Source organism: Podarcis muralis, chromosome 14, assembly GCF_964188315.1.
Source record: "Podarcis muralis chromosome 14, rPodMur119.hap1.1, whole genome shotgun sequence".
Classification (NCBI taxonomy): domain Eukaryota; kingdom Metazoa; phylum Chordata; class Lepidosauria; order Squamata; family Lacertidae; genus Podarcis; species Podarcis muralis.
Genome location: NC_135668.1, coordinates 25,408,102 through 25,433,557, shown reverse-complemented (window position 1 = coordinate 25,433,557; position 25,456 = coordinate 25,408,102).

Below are 25,456 nucleotides of genomic sequence, written 5' to 3'. Positions count from 1 at the left end.
TTATCTGGAGGGAGGGCAGGCAGTGTTTCTCTCGTTCTGGTTTGGCTTTGTGACATCATCACTGGCTGTGTGGAATCATCAAGATGCTGATTCGGAGCCAGGGCAATGATTGGCTCAGTGGTGATGGCACGATGCCATCACATTGACAGTGTGTCAGGAAGACGCACACCTTTGTAGGTTATTCACTTTAAAGGTCACCAAAGAAGCCAAAGAAGCAAAAAAAGGTAAACAAGACAAGATTCCTGAAACCTTGCTTTCTCCCTACAGCTGACTTCCATTTCTTTCTTTCCTTCATTGATCCCCAAAGTGACCAACAACATCTGAAACTACAGTGGCTTCTTTCTTCCCCTGCCCCCGTATTCAGACATTTTTTTACTGAACCTGAAATCTCTGGAACTTTGTCAGTCCACCCTTCTTCTTGCTTTATCTCATATACTGTCTCCCCAGGACACTGAACTAAATGCATAATTTAAAGAGCCCTTAATCTGCAATGTCATTCCCATTTGGTGAAATGTGTAAACTTCCCCAGAAAATGGCATTTTCCTTTTATTTTCCCGAGGATGCACTGCAGAGCAGCTTCTCATGTAAGCCATTTATTCAAGATGTCCCTGTCAACCTCGTGTAACACTGGGGGCAGAGGTGATGACAATGGATAACCTTCAGTCCCCTACTCTCTCTGGGAGGGACATGGTCATGGTGTTCAGAGGACCTCTTTAATTTGTATTGGCCATAGTCCTTTCACACTAAAGGGTTGTCAATGATACCTCTACAGACAAGTTCAAATCTGTGTGATGGGGTGAGCTCCTGTTGCTGTGTCCCAGCCAACCTAGCAGTTCAAAAGCATACCGGTGCAAGTAGATAAATAGGTACTACAGCAGCAGGAAGGTAAATGGTGTTTCCATGTGCTCTGGCACTCGTCACAGTCCTCTGTGCACCAATAGTGGTTTAGTCACATGACCCAGAAAGCTGTCTGTGGATAAACGCCAGCTCCCTTGGCCTGAAAAGTGAGATGAACACTGCACCCAATAGTCGCCTTTGACTGGACTTAACCCTCCAGCAGTCCTTTACCTTTCCCTACAGACAAGTCATTCATTCATTCATCATTCATTCATTCAGCCTTTATTGGCATAATACCTAATTCATCTTAGGCCACATTCACAGCATACATTGAAAGCACTATAATGCCACTTTCAACAGTCATAGCTTCCACCAAAGAAGCTGAGTGTAAAGAGTGTTGAGACCTTTGTAAAGAGTGCTGAGACCTTGTCACAAAACTACCATTCCCAGAGTTCCCTGGGATGAGGGATCCCCCTCTGAGTATTTTAGCTCTGTGACGGGAATAGGGGGTTTCCTAGCAACTCTCAGAACCCTTACCAAACTACAATACTCAGGATTATTTGAAGTGGCCTCTTTGATCTCAGGTGGGAAGGAGTCCCACAAAATTGGACCTCTAATACTGAATAGAGAGTGCACAGCTCTATTAATGGGGGACCATTAACAATGACTCACTGGAAGACATCCCCTGAAATTTGAACCCAAGTAATTATATAACTATCATGGAGTCATACAGCCAAAGTCATATTTTTTCCAGAGAAGGCTGTGTTTGTGTGTTTTAGACAGGGAAGCACCCCAAACATAAAACATCATAAACTGCGCATTCTGAAGTGTCACTGTACAGAGTGCTAACACCTTGAGTTCAGCCCTTCTTCTGTGAGCTTTGAATGGAGGTCATGAAATAGTCATTGTTTTAAGCTGGCTTTCCAGCTTTCCTTTGCCATCCGTGAAGACAATGGGAAGTCAGCATGTTGAGGCTGACAAATAATATTTAGATAATTGTGAGACCCTTCATCCGGGATTCAGAAAAGTTCAACAAGATTGAACTTGGGCTCAGTAGGAAGTTCAAACTTTTCTTTGAAGAGCCCCCTATTCCCTGCGAAGCTTCTTCTTCTTCTTTTTCCTTTTTCCTTTTGCTGGCGAGAAAAACCACAAAGCTGAGCGATGCATAAAGCATCTCCCCGACCTTGGTTCTGGGGAAAAATCTATAGAGGGAACCAAACAATAAATAACCCAAATTATATTCATAATGGCTGTGGCAACTCAAACACATATTGCGGGTGATTGTTCCCACATTGGTAACGACTTGAGGCTATTTAATTCCAATCTTTGCCCAAACCTACTTAAGCAACGTCTGTCTCGAACGCACTCCATGGCTTGCATTTAATCGGTTACTATAATAAACATATATAAAAAAGATTCTCTCCCACCCACCCCATGAGAGGACAGAGCAGTGGCTATATAAAAGGACATCAAATGACACATTCTCCATCTCCCAGCAAATAAAAAAGCCATCAGCTCATAACAAGACGGTGATAAAAGGTGCTGAGGCCAGTAAGATTAAGACTTTGTAATAAGGTTCGGGCGCCAAAACTGACAGCCATTTTCTTTTATATTTATCATGTCTTCACATAGGGGTGAGAAGCCATGGCTCTGTCCCATTGCCAGGCGGAATTTATGGTGGCACCATTATTAGGAGATTGCACCGAAATGGGGTAAAGGTTTTTTTCCTCCCTTTTCTTTTCCCCGAGAACGCCAACGATAGCCTCCTACATTATGCAGCTGACAGGTTTGTCAGCGCTTCATAACAAGCCTTGTAAAGTACTTTAATATCATTAGCACTATTTTCTTAATGTGTCTGCTGTTCTTGCAGCCTGGAAGTATCATAGATCATCCAAAGAGGAGAGAAGGATATTGTTATCTCCCCTCACACCGCCCCCACCACCCTGACAGCCCTCCACCCACACGGCTCTGTTTTGTCCCTCATGGATTTTATGGCCGTATATGGGGAGCTTGATATTTTAATCAAAATAATGTAGCCATTTCCCTTTATTGATTAACAAGTAAATATGTATAAATATGTAGTTAGGGTGGACAACCCTTTTAGGGGATATTGGAAACAACATAATTAATAGCTTCTCAGAGTAATTATGGTGTGTGTGTGTGTGTGTGTGTTATATCAACCCATCTCCCCCGGTCTCCTTTCCGCTGTTGCCAGGGTATTTGTACATTACATGCAGAGGGTCAAAGGTTGCGGAGAATAAACCCCACACCTCCTTGCCTGATGCCATGTCTGCTCAACCTTATTGCCTGGGAGGAAGCGACTCTGTCATTCACAGGACTGAAATGGAATGGTGCAAAAAGCAGATTGCAATAATGATAGGCAATGATATTAAAGGATTATATGGATTCCAAAACAATAGCAGGCGATCCATTCTGATACATTTAGTTCTGGATTATATAATAGCATAATCCATCATTGTTACAGTCTACTTTTAGCACGATTACTTCTGCTGCATCTTACTGTTATTATAACAAAAGGTTTGTAATTTTTGTGTGTGGGGAGGGGGGAGAAGTGACAAACAGAAAAGGGTACGAAGCCACTGATCATTCCTTATATATCTATTCAGGGCATTTCCAGTCCACTCTTTAGTATTGGCAGGCTGGAGTACATAATATCAACAAAAAAACACAATGAAGAATTAAACCAATACATAAGAAACATGCACAGCTGGGGTCAAGATTATCTGAAGGACCTTATTCTCCCATAAAAATCTGCCCAGGTTCTAAGACGTTCAGGGGCAGACTCTTCTTTCAGTGCTGCCACCTTCATAGAGAAGTCTGGTGAGGACCAGGGAAAGGGCCTTCTTGGTAGTTGTTCCCAGGCTTTGCAGCCCCTTTCCTAAAGAAGCTAGACTGGTTCCCTACTTGTCCTTCTGCTGGCTTGTGCGAACTGACTGCTTTGAAGGAAAGGGCTTTTAATAGTGTGCTGTACTAGGTTTGCTTTCACTTTTGGTTTGTTTTTTTTTTGCAGCTTTTTGGGACGTGGGTGGCGCTGTGGGTAAAAGCCTCAGCGCCTAGGGCTTGCCGATCGAAAGGTCGGCGGTTCGAATCCCTGCGGCGGGGTGTGCTCCTGTTGCTCGGTCCCATCACCTGCCAACCTAGCAGTTTGAAAGCACCCCCAGGTGCAAGTAGATAAATAGGGACCGCTTACTGGTGGGAAGGTAAACGGTGCTTGCCAGATGCAGCTTTGTCACGCTAGCCACGTGACCCGGAAGTGTCTCCGGACAGCGCTGGCCCCTGGCCTCTTAAGTGAGATGGGCGCACAACCCCAGAGTCTGTCAAGACTGGCCCGTACGGGCAGGGGTACCTTTACCTTTACCTTTTATTTTACATCATTTTAGTTCCAAAGGCAGTTTAATTTCTTTTTAACAATAACTTTTTATAAGATTTTGGCTGCTGCGTGCATTTTATCTGTGTTTGTTTTTTAATTTTTTTGTGAGCTGTCTCAAGTCCCGCTCCTGTGGGTGAAAGTGGGAAATAAGTACGTAAAATAAAATAAGAACATAATGCAAGCCTGCTGAATCAGGCCAATGGCCTATCTAGTCCAGCATCCTGTTCTCACATGGGCCGGTCAGATGCCCGTGGAAAACCTGCAAGCAGGACCTGAACACAGGAATATAGACCTGATACTTTCAGCAGTGATCCACAATAAATTCTGAAATTCTTTGGACTGGAGAAAAAAGGGGGTTAAATAACTGGAGCCTCTGTGTGCCTGAGATTGTTGTGGTCGCTGATTTAGTTTTTAAGGGAAGTGCTTCCTTTTACCATTAAAAAAATCATATATATATATGACAGGGTTGCAGTCAGTGCTGGTCCTACTCAGAGTAGACCTATCAGAATTAATGAATATTACTGACTTAGATCCATTTATTTCAACGGGGCCACTTTGAGTAAAAATTTAAACAAACAAAGCTGTCAAGCACGTAATAGACAGCTTCCTTATCCTTACAAGAAAGCCTAGCTGAGGATGTCAAAATTCCCCCCCCCCCACAGCATATGTGAGCACCCAGGAAGGCTGCAGGGGGTATTCCAGTGGAGAGGTGATTTGAATAATGAAATAAAGGACACTCAGAAAGCATCCCTTGGACACCTCAGAAGGAAGGTAAGCACTAAGGAAATTAGATAATGGCTTTTGTTTAACATTTTCCCTCATACTTTTTTTTTTTTTTTTGAATACAATGTCTTTTCTCATTAGCTGATGGAGAATGGTCTTCAGAGAAGGCGGAGTAATGCGGAAGGAATTTTCAGCACAGCACTACCATTGGCTTGCTTTCCAGAGAACAGACATTTCCTTTTTGAAAAAAGAAAAGTTGCTTTTCTCAAACGATACAAACTTTCTCAAGGTTATGGCTTTAATAGTTGCCCTCACTGCATTCTTGCCTATGAAAATAATCTCTTGTATCCGTCACTCTTCTCACCTTCGCTTTGGAGGCAGGCAAGCAGCGATGGAAGACGATAATATTTGGAATCCATCCCAGTGTGTGTTTTGATTGCATAGGCCGGTTAATGGACATTCCTCAGGCAATTTCTTTTGTTTGTGCTATTGCCTTCAAATGTTTGGTAGAGATGGAGATCTGTCGATAAATTGACCTGCATTTTGGGGGACAGATTTATTTTTTAAAGGGATTTGCATCCGGGTGAGAAAAAGAGTGTGCATTTCAGGTGCAGTTCAACGAATGCTAGATAGCTAAACCATGAAAGTGACTAGGGATGGGTGAATCTGAATATCTCAGTTTCACATTTTTCCATTCTTAAATTCAGTTCTCCATATTTCCACGCCAGTTTGCAATTCTTAAAAAATGAAGTCCTCATGAAAATTCATCAGTATTTTTGTGCAGATTTCTCTGAATATACACATTTATGTATGTAATTTCGCCTAATGCAAACAATATTGCAAAACCATTTTCCTTCATATAAAGCTTTTTTATATGTTACTTCCATAGATAGATAGATAGATGATAGATAGATAGATGATAGATAGATGATAGATAGATAGATAGATAGATAGATAGATGATAGATAGATAGATAGATAGATAGATAGATAGATAGATAGATAGAAATGCACATCATTAGGCACACTTTACAGCAATATATGCATTTTTTGTACATATTAATTAGATGCTGGACAGTACAGAGAAATCCAGAGAATTGCAGCATTCAAAAGATGTCTGTGTTTCGTTTCACATATTGCTTCTGGAAGTGCGAATTAGGTAGGTTTGCCTTTAAGTGACCAAATCAGATTTCTGCTCCATCAGCACCTTTTCTGATACATGTATACAAAGTATATCTGAATACAATTATGGACCTGTGTGTACAAATGGATAATGCATCTGTTGGGGCCTTTTCACCAGTGAAGCCAAGACTGAATTGACTTCCTTGCATTTCCTTTGCATTCAAAAGGCCTAGCATGGGAAAGACTTGGCTTTTTCTTTTTTTTCCTTTTTTTGGCCATTAACTATGATGCTGAGCTTTATTGCACTGCCCAGCTTTTCTGGCTGTCATGCAACTCTTACAGAGAAAAGTAAGTCGTCTGTAAAACGAGCACCCGGTGCTACAGTTGTATTGACTTTTCTGTCATGTTTGTTTCAGCGTCCCAGTCAAAACAACTTTCAGAGCTCTTCCCGCTGTCCAGCAGGTTCAATCTGCCTTATGAAAATGAAGCTGTCTTGTTTTCTGCTTCATAAATCATTGTCAAGCCTACAGAGAGAAGGAAGAAAGGAGTGCCGATTCTGGGGATGATTATTTGCGGAGACGATTCTATTAAATATACAGAATGCAACTTTGATTTTCATAAACTGTGTTGACTTAGCAAAAGTGAGACTTGGGTGGAGTGGGTGAGATATTAACTAGTAATTGGAAATCTGAATTCTAATGTCCATACCTTTGCAGTTCTCCCACAGTCATAAGAACATAAGAAGGGCCTGCTGGATCAGGGTAATGGCCGACCCAGCTCAGAATCTTGTTCTCACTGAGGCAATCCAGGTGCCTGTGAGAAACCAGGAACTGAGTGCAAGAACGCTCTCCCCTCCTACAATTTCTAGCAAATGGTGTTCAGAAGAATGCTGCCTCTTACCACAGAAGAAGAGCAAAGCCATAGTGGTTAGTAGTTTTGACTCCTTCTTAGTCTTCTGCTCTCATAGCCCAAGGGATCTGCTTTATGAGCTTCAGCCTTCCGATAACTCCACCCTCAAAAAGTCTCCTGCTGTTGCAAATTGCTCCACCGATTCTCCCTTAGAGATAGGAGGTCCTTCTCTCCTTCTCTATTTATATAGTCAAACCTCGGTTCTCGAATGGCTCCGTTTTTTGAACATTTCGGCTCCTGAATGCCGAAAACCCGGAAGTAAATGCTCTGGTTTTTGAATGTTTTTTGGAAGCCAAATGTCCGACGCAGCTTCCGCTTGAGTGCAAGGAGCTCTTGCAACCAGTCAGAAGCTGCGCCTCTGTTGTCAAACGTTTCAGAAGTCGAGCAGTCTTCCAGAACGGATTGTGTTCGACAACCAAGGTTGGACTGTACTTCAAATCAAAACCCATGTCATCAGTGAAGCAAACTAAAGACATCCCAACACAATGTGGTTGTGGCTATATAGCTGCTCTGGGGAACATATTGGCTATACTGGCAAATGTTTAACTGTATTTTTTATTTTATTTTTAAACCCTCTGGGAATGGTAGCTCTCTGAGGAGAATTTTGTTCTCCCAACTATAGCTCCCAGAATTCTTTGGGGGAAAGCCATTCCTGTTTAAAGTGGCATCATGGTGCTCTAAATGTCTGGTGTGAATGTGGCCATGGTATAAGATAACCTGCTAGGTCAACCATGGACTTAACTCAGATTGATAGCCCTCATGGTACAGCACCCATTTGTTTCATTGGAGCTTGCTTAAGAGAACTTCCCAGTGCATGGTGTCCCTTGTATTTAGGACTCCATCAGATGCAACCCCCCCCCCCTTTTTTAAACCCCAAATGGCTTTAACAATGTGAACAATAGATTTTAACCTTTTGCCACTTTCCTTTTCGGCTGCTGTTGTTTTATTATCCGTCTGTGCTTCCACTACCAACTTAGCACAGGGGGCTTTGAGCTAATTACATTCTCTGTGCTCCAGCCAAGTCTCACTTGCTTCACGCTGACATTCGGATACATCTGGGCCTGCTAACAATTACAAATACTCTGAGCAAACATTTTTTTTAAAAAAAGCGCTTACGTTTCAATGTGAAACAGCATGTTTTACAGCTCTCATAATGGTCAGATAAATACAATAGCCTCAAATCTCTCTTTGCTCCCCCCACCTTAAAACATTTGGCAATAATTCATTTTGCTCAAGAGATCGCCAACAAAGTGAAGCCAGAAACTTTGTGTTGCTTTTGCTTTAAAGATGTCAAATTTATACGGAATATTTCAGTCACAGCACAAGGACAGGGAAAAGGGCTTTTAAACACAGTTTGGTCTTATTCATTTACGTGTTTTTGTTTTGGTGGGTAAAAATCTTCTGCAACTGTTGCCAATGGGGGGGGGGTGTAAAAATGCTTCTTGCCATATTGAGGACAAACTTATGACGATTATATATGGCTTCAACTGCCATTATGTTTCTCCAGGAATCTCAGGAATTATAGTTTTGAAGAAGGTGGATGAGAAGTCTGGGTTTGAGACCTGTGGACCTTCTTGGAGAATGGTGAAGTGGCCTTAGAACAAGTCACCTCCAATGGCCCATCTAGTCCAGCATTGTGTACTCACAGTGGCCAATCAGATGCCTGTGGGAAGCCTGAAAGCTGGACATGAGCAAAAGATCACTCTCCCCTCCTGCAGTTTCCAGTAACAAGTCCTTATGAAAATCCAGCAGCATGTTCATGTGAATTTCCCCCTATTTTGGAATAGCCAGTTGTTTTAATGATTGCCCTGGAATTATTCTAAAGCTCTCTGATGTTGCTGAACATTGCTCTTACGTTTTGCAAGAGGATGGTATATAAATTCTTTTATAATTAAAAACAGAATATTTTTTGTAAAGTAATGTTCCCCTATATACACATTTTTACAAAGCAATGCAATACATGCTTGAATATTATTTGCACCAATATATGCAGTGCTTTTTTTTTTCCTAAAAAAAAATATATGTTTAGGGGTATTCTCATTTTGATTCAAGAAAACCACCATTTTATAGTTCGAATCAAGGAAAATAAATACAGTAAATGTAAAAAAGTACAAAGATTCACAAAATGTTTAGGGGTATGCGTCCCCCCAGAAAAAAGCATTGAATATATGCATTTATACCCATACTGTACCCTAGTAGTACTTCCGTATACATTTACTGGCTGGAAATCTGCACTTCAAAATCTGGAGAAGTGTGAATTTTCAAGGATGGCTGTGCATCGGTTCACATATTGTTTTGGAAGGTGCAAACATTTAAATGCAGGCTTAATTGAATTTCTTTTGTCTCTCTGGAACTCACTGCTGATGAATTTCACTGGGCAATTCCAAGCTGATATTTTGAGACACACACACACACAGAGAACTGTTTCCATCCATTCATAATTTTACAAATGTCTCTTGTAGTTATCTTTTTCTCAGGCGTGATAGTTCCTCTTCATAAGCAGGGAGCCTCCAATCACCTAATGATTTCAAAATCCACAAAATAGTGAGTAAGCTTTTGAGTTCTCCAGAACGCCCAAGGCAAGATGTTACCCAAAGCAGGGATGGTGATAATTTTGCTATTTCCTCCCTGCAAAAAAGTACAAAAATATCCACTGGCAACCAGAATTGTGCTCAGTATTCCAGATCCGACTGCAACAGGTCAATTTATACAAAGACATTGTGACATTGACATATTTATTGTTAACTACATTTCTAATCATTCACAGCACTGAGTTTTGCCATTTTCACTTCTGCTATACACTGTGTTGGTGTTTTCACTGAGATGTCCATCACGGCTAGTGCAGTGCCAAAAATGTTTCCCTTGCATTTTTGTTTTTAAATATTATTTTACCCCTCTCCATCAAAAATTGAGAAAGGAAATTGCATTCAGAAAAATTGGTGAAGTTCTCATGGCTATTTTGAGTATCTCAAAATAGGATAACAGGTAGTTAAATATAGGTATCTTTTCATAAACCTGTGCCATAGTTCTATGTTGCGTCTTGCTTTTTCTACCCTATTTCCTGGCACAGAAAATTCTTATTTTGGGGGGTCACCTAATTTTTCAAGGAATAAAACAATTCTTCAGTAATTTTGGGGGGGCTGAGTGGCAGTAGCACATCCCCCCATGGCTGCAAGTGGCAACACTAAGTGTGGGGCCAGTCTGGTCACCATTCTGCAACAATGCAACACCCACAATGCTTTAGCATCATTCTGAGGCACTGTGGGAAGAATCGCGGCTTTCACCACCACCACCTCAAATGTGGAAAATAGAGAAAATTCTGCCAAGTGGCCTTCTATTTCTGGAAGGAGTGAGAAAACAAGGGAAACCTCAGGATTTTTTCTCTGGGGGGGACCCATTTTGGGAGACATTTCAGTTCAACCACAATTTTACATCTAGGAAGTTCTAGTCTGCAGACAGCTTTCTGGAACATGGGGCCAGCATCACCAAACCGTTTCTGGTGCAATGGAACACTGTGATGGAAGCCAGAGTGCACGGAAATGCCGTTTACCTTCCCACTGCAGTGGTCCCTATTTATCTACTTGTGCTAGCATGCTTTCGAACTGCTAGGTTGGCAGGAGCTGGGACAGAGCAACGGGAGCTCACTCCGTTGCCAGGATTTGAACCGCCAACCTTCTGATCAGCAGGCTAAAGAGGCTCAGTGGTTTAGACCACAATGCCACCTCCAGCCAAGAAACATTCCTCGAACCACTTCCATATAGCCACTTGAATATAATGGGGTTAGTAGAATTTGTCCTCTTTATACTTATTGTTAGATGAGCATTTTTAGGATTCCTTCTCCCCTGTGAATATGGTTTTTCTATGAATCTTTTCTATGTATTTGTGTGTTTTTTTAAATGATTGCCAAGCTGTTTTGCATTGAATAGACTTGTTACTCACTTTGAGGAATTTTCTTAGGGAAAACAATAAATAAATGCAAATAGTCGTAAAATAATTATGCAGGAGAAGGAGAAGAATTTAACACTGAAGCTTTCCCACACATTAGGGTTCCAATTTTAGTAGCCCCTGACTCAATAGTGTGATGATAGACAGCAAAGTGGGTCCTCCTGAGAAACCCAAAATTTAGGGAAAGAAAACAAAGTAGATTTTATTCCTAAATTGCTTTGAGTGAATGAAAGTTCTTTAGTGAGTTTCTTCCGCTGTGCCACACTTCTTAAGTACTGTTTTCAACAGGGAGAAATAAATTGCATGTGTAGCAGAGGGAAGGGGGGAAAGAGGTGAGCTAGACGGAGAAGAATTAAAGAAACTCGGTTTACGTTGGGCCGTAACAATAATCAGCTGCCAACCAAACATCGTACTGGGTGTGTGTTACCGCATCAGCAGCCATCCATCTTTTCTCAGTAAACAGTTGGGCAGTCATAAAACTGAGCAGCACGGCTGACTTTAACCTGGCAGATTTCCCTGCTCTTCATGTTTACGTCTCCTTAAGTATATCTTTGTCATATGGCTGTGAGGCTATTTTACAATCTCCGGTTTAATTCTCTGGCAGAACAACAGACACTTTCGCTATCAACGTTTGCAAATGTGGAACTCACTTGTGGCCAGTCGTCTTGCTCCCATTCCAATGAAAGAGTCCTCGACGCAACTTACGGATGGAGTTCGTTCTCCACCCCACCCCTGAAAACAACTTTGGGCCCCCTTCTGCTCGGAAATATTCCTAGGGAGAGATGTCCTTGACACAACTCTGTGAGTGGAGTTAATCCCCTACTGAAACAAGATGTTCTGGTCCCCTTATCCTCAGAAATATTCCTAGGGACAGATGCTTTGAGAATGAAGCTTGCTTTCTGATAACTTCTGTGGGCTTGTTTTATTACTGACTATGCTGTTTTCCCCCCCTTGTGTGTGTTGTTTGCATGGTAGGATGGGGTCACTGGCACAAACTGGGGCAGAAGCCCAGCAGAATTTTTATTACCACATCTTTGCAAGGGAGGCAGGGAGAGAAAACTGGAAAAAGTTGACCCGAACTCTGGTAACCCCTTGGCCACCCCTCCCAATTCCAGTGGTCACCAGCCATCACTGTGTGTGTTTTTAATGTGTGTGTGTGCGAGCCTGTGTGTGTGTGTGTGTGTGTGTGCACACGGTGTGCGGGGACGGGACTTTTTCTTTCTTTCTGGAAAGCCAGCTTCCTGCATTCTCAGGGGTTATAAAAATGGGAATCATTTTTATTGGCAATCCACTGGAATTGTGCTGAGACAAATGGAAACGTGAAGATAAGGATCCTCAGAGGTGAAAACATACAGCTGTTGGGAATTGCTAGAGATTCTGACCAATAAAGGAAGTCACTGTTTTTCCAGGCCTGAAGTGAATTATTGGCCGAGACGGGTGTTGTATATTTATGTAAGGCTACAGCAGGGGAGTTTAAGCGCCCGTATATTGCTGAAAGAGCATCATTCACATTCAGGCTAAGACAAAAGGTGGAAATGAAGTAACATCCTGAGAGGAGAAAGGCTCACGACAGTATAATAACATTTCAAAGAGGAGGGCTGTGTGCTAGGCTGTGGGTAGGCCTCAGAATGAGGAAATGATCAAGATGCCTTGTCAGGTTTTCAAAAAAGAAAAGAAAAAGCCCAGATATACACACATTCTCGTTCGCAAAGGTGGCCTGGCTGGGCGTCCTTGGGAAGGATGTCCATTTATCTTTCAGAGAAATGCGTACACAATTACTTGCAAACTTCATCAGTGGAGTAGTGAGCAATGGGTAGGTTTGGCAGAAATCCTGAGAAATACATGCAGTGTATCACAGCATATATTACAGTTTTGCCAGGAGTCAGTTATATGTATCAGTCTAATGTAGTCTTTCCACGCTTCGGCATTAACAGGGGTAAGGGCAATAAAGTTGAAGGCATATCTTGAGCCCCAGAATGTTCTTGGTTTCAAGAGGATATCCTCTTGCAAATAATAATAAGAAAAGCTGAACTTATCTTCCAGCCTCCTTTTTCAGGTTAAATTTGTTCTCCTGGATACCGTTTTGAATGCAGATTGGTAGCTCTCCAAGTATGAGAAGAAGTGAATGGAAGAAAGAGAATGGCTGAGAGGACTTAGAAGTTTTGCACATTTTCTCATGCAAAAAGGTTGCAGGGGGGAATCATCTAGATATTCTCTTACACATGGCGCTTAGCAAAGCTAATTGTGCACAAAGTCCACGTATGTGTCAATGCTTGTGCAAAATTCTTTGCAATTTCACACTGAACTGTGCAAGCAGTATCCAGAGTACTCTCTGCATTTATTTACAAATATAAAAATGGGGAATGTTCATGCTCAGCACAGTTGTATGTAACATATGTGAGTGTATATATGACAGACACCCACTATCTGCACTTTCTGGAAACAATTGAAGACATTTTTGTTCTGACAAGCCTATCTATCTGGATGAATAAGGTCTTTGCTATGGGTGTCTATTTTACATTGTTGTTTAAAATTAATATTCGGTCATTTTAATTTTCAAAGTTATTTTATTATGCTTTTATTATATTTATTATTATATTTATTTTATTATATTCTATATTTACATTGCCTCAAGATATGTAATATAATTCAGAAACATATCAGAATTTCCCACTGATATTTGAATGATTGGGAACTTTATGTAATTTGAAAAGTTTCTACAATATTCATATTGTGTGGCTTACAGGATGAAAATACACACATTTACCTATTATAGCCCATTGAACATATGAAGCTTACTTCTGAGTAAACATGGCTAGTATTGCATGCAAGAATGTCAGAAATAATATTTTTTTCATTAATCAATTATTTTGATTATTGTTTCCAAAAATAGCTAACATCTCAAATATTTCATGTTACTCCTTATTGGATACTCCTATTTTTTCTGTTGCTGATTCTAGTCGTCCAGTTTTGGCACAGCAATCTATTTGACGGGTTGGGAGAAAAAGCTCTCTTTAATAACCCAAACTACCTTTATGCAGCTGATTGATGGATCAGCTTTCTTTTTTACTTAGCTTTCCAAAATTACCATCCTTTATACATTAAAAAGGTGGCTATGGGAGAGAAAAAAAGAAGGTAAGAGATCTGGCATTAGTCCTCTCAGTTGCAAGGAAATTGCAAAATGTGCCCACTTGCCGACTAAGCAATTTTTGCAGTCTGCTGGGACATCCATCTTATTAATGAGCCTTGTTTATAACCCGATGCCACATTCCAGTCACCTACCCTGTTTACATCTTTGGCCCCTTTAATTAAGAGAAGAACCAGTTAAAAGAAACTAAGAAGAAATATTAATACGATCTGATTAATTCAGCTAGCAGGAGGTTATGGGGGACCAAGGTTATTATAACTTATAAAGGCAGCACAAGCAAAGCTGTGTTCATTTGTAATTTTATTAGGCGGAGCAAATTAGCGGGTTTGCGTGGCAGTGACAAAAGACCCCTTCCTATTCACACTTACCCCCTGCTGAAAGGGCCAGGAGCTGAGAGTTAGGCCCAATATTAGGCAAATGGGAGCTGATAAATCTCAGACAGGCATCTAATGAGGCTCTCCAGATTCAGAGCTGCGCTAATTTGAAAAGATTAGCTGGACTCCCCCTATCTCCCTTCCAGTATATCTGAGAAGTCCAATGAACTCGAAACAGAAATTCCGAGATGACGAGAAGAGAGAGAAAGAAAACAAGATTCAGAGATAAAACTGCAGGAAGATGTGAAGGGGAAAATTCAAGAACATATGGGAAATTAAAAGCTGAATTGCAAGCAAACAGAACACAGAGAATACAGTGATTCTGTGTATGCCAAGATGATTGTGGTTCTTTAAATGCGCATACCAAAGGAATTATTATTATTATTACTTTTCATTAATTTATCTAGAAAGATAAACTGCTTAATCAGAGAGCTCTGTAAGAGGCATACATAAAAAAACTGCAGATAACTATAACTGTTTTAGAAAATATTTATTTTATTTTAGAAAAATAAATATACATAAAATAACGACTAAATTACATGTTTATTGATAAATGCTTATTGAAAATGGTCAACCAACTATTACAGAAAGTACAGCCAACCATCCTGTAAGATATGTATTTATTATTTATCCCACTATTGCAAGTTAATGAGATTGAGGACAATGTCCAAGGAGTGACTTCATGATACAGGCCAGAAGTTAATGCGTTTACTTCTATCTCCCCAAACAAACTGGTCTGTTAAGAACCCTTCCAGAAACTATGTGAACTGTGTAGATGTTAATGACCTTGCCTCTATGAGTAATGCCGAATGGCAACTACGCCAGAGTAATGCTAGTTTGCACCCATGGTGCATCACTATGGTCAATAGCTACTATCCATGATGGCAATGCCCTGACTCCATGGTCAGAGATAGTAATTCTTCTTAATACCAGTTGCTGGAAGCCACAAGAAGGGAGAGTGCTATTGTGCTCATGTTCTGCTTGCCTGTTTCCCACAAGCACCTGGCTGGCAACTGTGAGAACAGGATGTTGGACTATATGTGCCAATCCAGCAGGCTCTTCTCATGTTCTTACAGACATTTGTGCAACCTCCTGTTGAGCACACAAATTATTTTGCTCCCTTGTTGTCCCATTCCAGTTCCCAAAGATCCCTAGAATTCTTAAATTCTATCTTTGGAGGGGTAGTAGGGTCAGTCATACGCTACCCCCGACTTCCCCCTGTACTACCACCAGAACTGACTCAAGGTATTTTGGCACCTGAGGCAAACCCCAAAATGTCCTCTCCTGCAGGGAGGGTGAATGAAGATCGACATCAGGAATAAGGGAGGAATAAAGATCTACATCAGGAACAAGGTTGGAAGGAGACAGTGGTGTAGCTAGGCGCTTGGGTGCCCGGTGCAGCGTGGGCGTCCTCCAGCCGGGAGCAGTGAGAGCTGCCCATGGGAGTGGAACAAGCCAAGACAGGGTGTGCTGAGTGGAGCCTCTCCACAGCCTCCCCCTCAGCTGTAGGTTAAGAGCGGTAAACTCGTAATCTGGTGAACCGGGTTCGCGTCTCTGGTCCTCCACATGCAGCTGCTGGGTGACCTTGGGCTAGTCACACTTCTTTGAAGTCTCTCAGCCCCACTCACCTCACAGAGTGTTTGTTGTGGGGGAGGAAGGGAAAGGAGAATGTTAGCCGCTTTGAGACTCCTTGGGGTAGTGATAAAGCGGGATATCAAATCCAAACTCTTCTTTCTGAGGTGGTGGACAGACAAAAGCCCCGTGTTGCTCAAAAAAGCAGCGCGGAGCTTGCAGGCAGTCTGCCCGCCGCCTCCCCCTCAGGAGAGACGCGTGGCTCAGGCACGCTGCAGGCAGCACGGTGTGGCACCCAGTGCCCCCCATCTCACCTAGCTACCATTGGCATAGGAAGGGGGTGCAGGGGGTGCTGGAGTTATTTTTTCAAAACAAAGTGTTGTGAGCCCAATTTTTAAAATTTTATTTTAAAAACATATTTTTGCCATTTTGTCACCCCCTCAGTGACCCGGGGCGGAACACACCCACCACACCCCACTTCCTACGCCACTGGAAGGAGGCCAGTAGTGTTTCCTATTCACCAAGAGGACACTGTAGAGGCAACATAGGGGAGGGGTGGGATCTGTACAGCAGATGGCAGATCCAGTCTCCAAGGAGCTGTCACAGTCCCTCCAAGTGTCCCTATTTTCCAGGGACACCCCTGATTTAGAGAAGCCATCCCAGTTTCTGATTTGATCCCAGGATATCCCACTTTTCCTTAGGATGTCCCTATTTTCAATGGTGAAATGTTGGAGGGTATGGAGTTATCTGACCATCTGAAGACAATCCTGTATAGGGGAGGTGTTTTGTTTTTTTTGTAAAAAATGTTTTTTTTTGTGTTTTTATATATGCTGGAAACTGGCCAGAGTGGCTGGGGCAAGCCAGTAAGATGTGTGGTGTATAAATAGTAAAATTATCAGTATGGAATGGGACGTCCCTATTTTCACCAGAGAAATGTTGGAAGGTATGCTGTCGCTGCCTACATGGCAGCTGCAATGCGCAACACATTCCTTGGAAGCTGGGTTTTTTGCCCCAGTGGATCCTGCCACCTGAGGCAGTTGCCTCACCTTGTCTCATGTGGTGTAGACATGCTTGGCTGAATGCACTTGCAGTCGGAAACCCTGTGAGTTTAGGTTTCCCTATACAATGTCTGAATATAGTGGTGCCCCGCAAGACGAATGCATCGCAAGACGAAAAACTCGCTAGACGAAAGGGTTTTCCGTTTTTTGAGTCGTTCCGCAAGACAAATTTCCCTATGGGCTTGCTTTGCAAGATGAAACATCTTGCGAGTTCTTGCAACTTTGTTTCCTTTTTCTTAAAGCCGCTAAGCCGTTAATAGCCGCTAAGCCGCTAATAGCCGTGCTTCGCAAGACGAAAAAACCGCAAGACGAAGAGACTCGCGGAACGGATTAATTTCATCTTGCGAGGCACCACTGTAGGACTCTAGTCAGCAACTATCTTTTTCAGATGTTGAGGCAGTATGCTTTTGCTACAGAACGTTTCGGCTCCCGAACACAGAAAACCTGGAAGTAAGTGTTCCGATTTTTGAACGTTTATCGGAAGCCGAATGTCCGCTTGAGTGCAGAAAGCTGCTGCAACCAATCGGAAGCCGTGCCTTTGTTGTCAAACATTTCGGAAGCCAAACGGGCTTCCGGAACAGAATGTTTGACAACCAAGGTTTGATTGTATCAGCAAAAAGCGTGACACCATCCAGCGGTTTAAAAGAGCTGAAAAATAAAACTTATTTTTGTTTTGTTTTTGGGAACAGTTTCTTGAATAGACTTAAAAATGCAAGTTTGTGCGGGAAACTGTTGAAAGGGAGGAAGTTAGCTCTGGGAGGCTGTCGAAATGGGGAGAGCGCAAAATCAATTTTAAGGGTGTTATATTTTGAACTATGTCACCTAAGTTTAGATAGGAAATGCAGTCATAAATGTGATGAAGAATTACAAGCATGACAAAACCATTTGACACACACGTTGTGATCATTCTTAAAACTGTGGACAGCTTCCTAGTATTGGGGGGGGCGCACCTGATGATCAACCTTTGTGTAAGGTAAGACAGCTGATGTTGGATAACATCTCACTTAGAATGCAATGGGATAAATGAGTGAGGAATGGATGAATGCAGGCTCTCAGCCTGTCAGAAATGGCAATTTTGTCACTTTCTTCCCATCAACAAAGCCTTACTAGGGATGGGGGAGACATCCGTTTAAGTTCACATTTAAAGGCGAACTTGCCAAATTCGTACTTTCCCAAACAATATGCAGAGCAAAACTCAGCCATCCTTTGAAAATTGCAGTTCTTCAGATTGTTCAATGCAGTTTTCCAGCCAAGTTAATGTGGAATAAAATGCATAGGGTGAAAGTATCTACAGTACTGCTACCCCAGGCAGGATATCAATTTAATATTAAAAAACAAAGAAAGCACACAGGCAACAAATGATCTAGGCATGTCCAAATGACACACGGCCATGCATGCCCGCATGGCGCCGAACCCAGAAGTAGCCCCAAAATCTTGTAAAGGCTTCAGGAAAAAGGGCAGGGCAGAACAGGGTGGAGTGGGCTTATGCCGGCTCCACCAAGGCACATGGGGATCCAGAATGTAATATCTGCACAAAACAAGGATTGCCTTTACATTGAAATGCATATAGTATTGAAAATCCTACAAAAGTGCAATGTGTTAGAGCAAACTTTCTGTGTCCCAAGCAAAATTGCATGCAAAAAAAGTGTTATGAATGCCCATTCATTTTTCAAAAAATAATTTGCTGTGGAAATGTGGCGAGCTTAGCTGAAACCACACCCACCAGAACAGACCAGAGCAGGATATAGGTATCCTTTGATTGTCCCAATTTATTCAATTTGGTGATGCTCACCTCAAAAACATTATCAATATGCCTCTGAAGATATATGTGTAATTTGAGAATTACGAATTATGTAACTGAATTATGAATGCATGCATGCAAATGCAACAATGACTGATCTGTCGCTCTCTACCTTTACATTTATCTCATGATAAAGTTCATTGTATGGGGGGGGGGATAAAAAGGGTTCATTGCAAGTCTTTAAAGTGGGATCTGTCAGCATTTGATTATGCTACCTAATTGGGGTTAATGCAGGTTTGCCATGAATTTCTGTGGTCTAGTGGACAGAGAATTCAGATTGAATCTGAAAGCTTCAGAGTTCAAATCAGACAGGGTCTCCCTGGTCTCTAATCTAGCCTTCTGTGGGACCCACATTTAACCCTCATTTACAACTTGGAATTCACCTTTCTACCATAAGAGGGTCTCTTTCTCCAGAGCCTATTAACAAATGAGATGAAATCAAGATGGGGTTAGATACACTGGATATCTAACAGACATTGAAGCCCCTTTTATGTTATTGCACAATGAGCACTTTTGGTCAATTAATGTTCTTTTATCTTTTTGATGTATTTTACATTTTAAATAATGCATGCTTATATAATTGTAAGCTGTTTTGGGACATTTATAACAACAATGATGTATTGCAAAATCATGGGGGGGATGTTCTCCCCCCTCTCCCCCCACAATCTCAAACAGGCTTGAAAGAATTTTGGATATTGTAAAGTTATTAATTTGGAACGATAAGTTCCAGGAGAATATATATCCAGTGGCGTAGCGTGGGGGGTGCAGGGGGGGCCAGCCGCACCGGGCGCAACATCTGGGGTTAGGGCAAATCCACGGGTTAGGGGGCGCAAATCCACGGGTTAGGGGGCGCAAATTACTTACCTTGCCCCGGGTGCTGACAACCCACGCTACGCCACTGTATATATCATATTATAATTAACATATTACAATAATGTAAATTAATTAATTGCATTGTTCTATAGCTGTATAAGTATCCTGTGTTTGTAAAATGAATAAAAGTTTTTTTAAAAAAAAGTCATTTGGACATAAGAGCATTGTTGACAGTGCAAAACTGTGAAGGTTGACATGGCAGTAAGTTCCCCTTTGTTCAATAGGATGATTGCTTTAGTTGCTTGGATTTAAAGGACAGCCAGTTTGAAGCACATCTAAGTTGCATCCTAGTTCTGCTCTAAAACACATGTTTTGCAAGAGAAAATAAAACAACATTTGTTTATACTATAAGTGGTTTTCAGAAAGAAAGAAAAAATCCCCCTTTCCCAGATTGTATCTCAAAGTCAGTCATTAAGGGGGGGGGGGGACAAAATAAGAATAGCTCTGTATGAACTCTACAATATACCGATCAACTGGTGGCCTTGGCTCTTCGTTACCTGTTTATATTTACAAGGCTAAAAAGTTTAATTGATTGTTCAATAAATTATCACTTAACAGATCAGTTTGGTCTGTGGAACAACCCACCTCTCATGATGTTAACACACAGGATATAAATGAGTCTTTCTCAATAGGATAGAAATACGTTCCCAATGTACAGTAGGTGTGGCAATTAGTTTATTGATTTTAGGTAAATGTCTTGTTAATTATGCAGTAGGCTTAACTTCTGTCGCTAATTAACTAACTGTTTCATTAGATCAATTGCCAAAGAGAAGGGGGGGAACAGCCCACAGGAAGAAATGACCCTCTCCCAATGGACATGGGGGCAGAGCTGTTCCACGTTTCTGCCTCAAAATGTCTGCAGGTGTGAGGTTAAATTGAGATTAGCATATTGTTATGAGCTGGCTGAGGCTGGCGTGTGTTTGTGTATATACGTTTCTCCAGCCTACCTGCAGTCAACCCTGCTGCCCACACTTCCTGATCTGAGAGAGCCTCATGGCAGGAGTTAACACACAACGTCATGGGTAGGCAAACTAAGGCCCGGGGGCCAGATCTGGCCCAATCGCCTTCTCAATCCGGCCCATGGATGGTCCAGAAATCAATGTGTTTTTACATGAGTAGAATGTGTCCTTTTATTTAAAATGCACCTCTGGGTTATTTGTGGGGCATAGGAATTAATTCATCCACCCCCAAAAGATATAGTCCGGCCCCCGACAAGTTCTGAGGGACAGTGGACCGGCCCCTGGCTAAAAAAGGTTGCTGACCCCTGCACAAGGCCTTCCTCTGAGTTTTAATGGATGTGTGGGGAGGGAACCCGGGGAGACTGCAGAGGACAGGCCACTGGTGAGATGATCGGTAGAATAAAAGAGAAGACACTCACAGACGCCCCACAGACACTTCAAAAGTAATGTAAATCAAACAAACAAAAAACCAGGCAAAGTACCCCTGAGAATTCCACAAAAACCCTTTCCTCCTCCCTTGATAATTTGGAATGCAATTTTGTTTCTCATCAATGGATGGAGGACGGTCAAAAAAAGGAAAAAGGAAAAAGGAAAAAGAGGAATTTTTGGCACAGCAGTAAAGATGATAGTGAAGGGGGACACATTCTCAGTGGAGGAAAGGGATTCCCCACCCCCATTATTTTAAACTGATTTTTAAAAAACAAAAAAAAGAAAAGAAAAGAAAAGACAGTCTCCTGTAATAAAATAGTACAAGTTTGTGAGCAGTTCACATTGATGTTTACATGAAAGCCTGTTATACATAATTTTCCAAAGCTGTTTTCAATCATGCAAATGATTTTTTCCTTTTGCAATATGCTAATGCAATCTGATTTATTTCAGTTGTAAAAGTTAATTACAATGTGTTTGTGAGTCCCTAAAGATGATGTATTAAATGTTTATAACCAGGATTATTAAAATGTCCTGTCTCGATTACAGTGCTTCTCTTTCAAACACTAGAACTAATTGTAGCCTTAAATCACAACAACCTCGCCATTAAAATTAACACAAGGGCAACATTGCATAATTTTAATTAATTTTAATTTGGCCAAAGCAAATTAATTTTTGTTTTCTGGAAGGACAGCTAAACTATTCTGCAAGCCATTTCTGGTGAGCGTAGAGTTCACAAAGGTCCTCCCCCTCCCCCCGCATGCAACAGCACTTTTATCTCTTTAATTTGTTCCACTGTTGCATATTTATTATTCGGCTTCCAACACAGCATCTAGCCTTGCTGCAGTTATTATATTCATATTAGCAACCATCTTGCTTTGTACCCAAGTAAAGAGGGTGAAAAAGCTAAAAGAATGTTGCGTACTCATATGGGCTCAAAACCAAGTGATTGGAAGGACAACCTGTGCCTGTTGAACCAGCAAAGATTAGAGGAGCTTCAGGGGAAGTTTAGGGTAGTGGCCCCCACACAACTTTTTTATTTTTGGCCCCACAGATGTGGAATGATAGGTAGATAATTAGTAGGTAGGCGATAGATCTTCTTTTCTCACTTCATCACCTATTACCCCTTTTTATTAGGGATAATAGGAGATGAAGTGAGAAAAGAAGATCGTAAACTATTTCTGTATGCCACGACTGTCGCTAGGATTCTGGTGGCCCAAAAGTGGAAATCCCAGGAGATCCCAACTTTAATGGAGTGGCAGACAAAATTATTTGAGTATGTAGAATTGGCGAAAATGACCTATAAAATTCGAGAGCACAAAGTGACAAAGTTTGAAGAGGAGTGGAGTAAATTTGTTGCGTACATATGAATTAACTGCAGAAGTTTAAAAACTGTAGCAGGGCCTAACATAAATCCTGTGATGTGAATAGAGGGTAAATAAGAATCTGTAAGAGAAGATGTAAATTAGGAAAACTGAAGCAGGGAAGGAGGGAAGTCCAGGCGCGAAACTGCACAGGGTAAATAAGATGATACAAAACGTTGAATGTTAAAAGTTTAAGTTTTATTTATGTTTGTGAAAATCAATAAAAAGCATTTGGAAAAAAAAGTAGGTAGGTGATAGAGTTTTGTTCATGATTCCCCCCTTTTGTTTGTTTGTTTGTTTGTTTTATTGCTTCAAGGTACAGTATTTCTCAAAAAGCTATTTAAAAATGGAAGGAGACAGCTGGCTAAATGAGCAGGCTGTATTCTCAGTCCCTCTTCTGCGCCTTTTTATGTGTTATATCCAATGCTACTCAGAGTAGACCTTTTGAAGTTAATAGCTTTTCAGTGTGTCTTCTCTGAATATGACTCAGTTGGATATATATTCATTTGCATTGCATGTGTGTCTATCTATATGCCATATCATTTTAGAAATTTTATCATTTAAAGGTAATGTCAACTGCCTTGGAAAAGCATTCATTCTAAAGGCGAGGCACACATAAATAAATGAAAATGAGCGAAATATGAGTAAACAAGCAAACTAGGGGGAATATACAACTTGACTTCATCCAAATTCCAGATAGAGAGAACCCATCCTGAGTTTTCAGTGTTAGGTTTGGGAGATGATCCTGTAAATGTGCAAAATGTGTTGCTGCTCGTCTTCTCATGTGACATCATCAAAACTTTGCTGTTTGCATTACGCTACTGACATTTCCCCACCAAACGATTAGACTATTTGTGATTGTACCATATGCTTACAGCAGCTTATCCAATGCCCAAGCTATTTTATAACTTTCTCAACAAATGCTATTACCGAACAAAGGCTGTGTTCTTGTAGGTAGCAGGGTTTTACCAACCAAATACCAATTAATCAACTAGTGTTTGAGTTGATTAATCTACTCATTGAATCTATTTCAGGTTGCAGCTCCATTATAACTACATAGTTATAAAAAATATTAATATTATAGCAAATGGAAGGATTTCCCATAGAGGCATCATCATCATCATCATCATCATCATCTGTGTGTGTGTGTGTGTGTGTGTGTGTGTGTGTGCACGCGCAGCCTTAATCGGCACCATTGATTCTGAAAGTGACCTGAGACTATACACTTCCCCATCGACACTGTCCTCATTCAAAGGGAAGTGGAAAAGATTAATGAAGGTGCAGCCTGGTGTGGACTCCCAATGACTGGGGTGATAAATCTCACTTGGAACAAACATGCCAATAAGGAGACTGGCATCTTCCCGGCCTGTTTGCTTGCTGCCTCCAAAGTCAGCCATTGAGTGGATGAATGCTTCCGGCTACATCACTATTGTTGGGGAGGCAATTGGAAGGAGGGAGAAAGAAGGAAAATTATATGGACCCAAGTGCATTTATCCTCCCACATGGCTCACTGAGAATGGGTTCATTTATATTTTACAGATATTATGGCCTAGCATGACTGATTCTATATGTCACAAGGGCTGACTGGTCTGTTTCAAGCTTCTGAATTGAGAGGCCAAGCTTTTCCTTGTCAAATATCATTCTTTGGGTGGGTGGGTGGGTGGGTGGGTGGGTGGGGGAATCCTTGCTCCAAATAAATGAGCACCCTGGAACATGAGAGCAAGTTCAAGATAGGCTAAAGTAGGAGTGGAAACCAGGACTTGGCGGCTTCCCATAGGAATCTGCTTCCTTGGAGGTTTTTAAGCAAAGGTTGGATGGTCATCTGTCACGCATGCTTTAGCGAAGAAGGTAGATTTAATTATATATACCAGGGGTGGGGAACTCTGGGCCTAGGGTTCAAATGAGGCCTTCTGGGGCTCTCTAGCTGACCTCAAGAACTCCCCACCCCACCAAATCACATACGCTCCAACATTTGTCCAATGAAATTAGGGGTGTCCTAAGAAAAAGTGGGACATTCCAGGATCAACTCAGAAACTGGGACGGCTTCTGTAAATCCAGAAAATAGGGACACTTGGAGGGCTTGTATTTCAATTGAACGTCTCCCCCGCCCTCTGCCTCCGATCTATGAACTATGAGCAGCTCAGTTCCATCCAGGTGGTAAATATATGAAGCTTGTAACATCAAGAGTTTGGTGCATGAGTTTGCCTCAGGGCAGGGACTGCATTTTTATTTATTTTTAGTGATTTTTTGAAGATGTTCTAGGAGCTTTTTCCAGCTGAAGTGTGGGGTATAATTGCTTTAAGCACACGAACAGTGGCAGAGACCACTATGTTGATACCCCTCACTGTTTTCTATGAGGCTCTGTGACAATGCTAAGCATTTCCTTCCCCTCCCCATGTCACACAGTGCCCTCCAATTTATAATTTAATCTTAAAATGATGTTTTCCTTGATGGGAAGATATTTCCTTTTACTTTCCTTGTGACTATAACAATGCCTGGGTTTGCCTGGCAAGCCTACAGATAAGTTCATAACATTTTGCACAATGAGTTCTTCAGCCCCGTGTTAACCCATTTGTGTGTATGGAGGTGGGAGGGGAAGTCAGAGCGTAATTAAAATTTGCATTGTTCTCTGATACGCACTCATGTTAAAGAAAAACATATAGGCAATCAACGACCTTCCTTTTTTTAGCCAAAGGTGCGTGTGACCAGGGAGACCTTTCCAACTGGGGTTGTAAAAAGTCCTGTGATATTAGATAAGACCTATTCTCCATAGAAGGAGATAAGCAAATGAAGGAGATGATAGATATCTTGCCAGCAAGACTAGAGTTCCTAGACAAACATATCTGGTGGTAGCTTTGATTGTGGCTCACATATCTGTTTTTCCTGCATTTCTCTGATTATAAGTAATATTATTGTAGTCACCCAAACTAAAATTGGAACCTATACTTCAAGGGC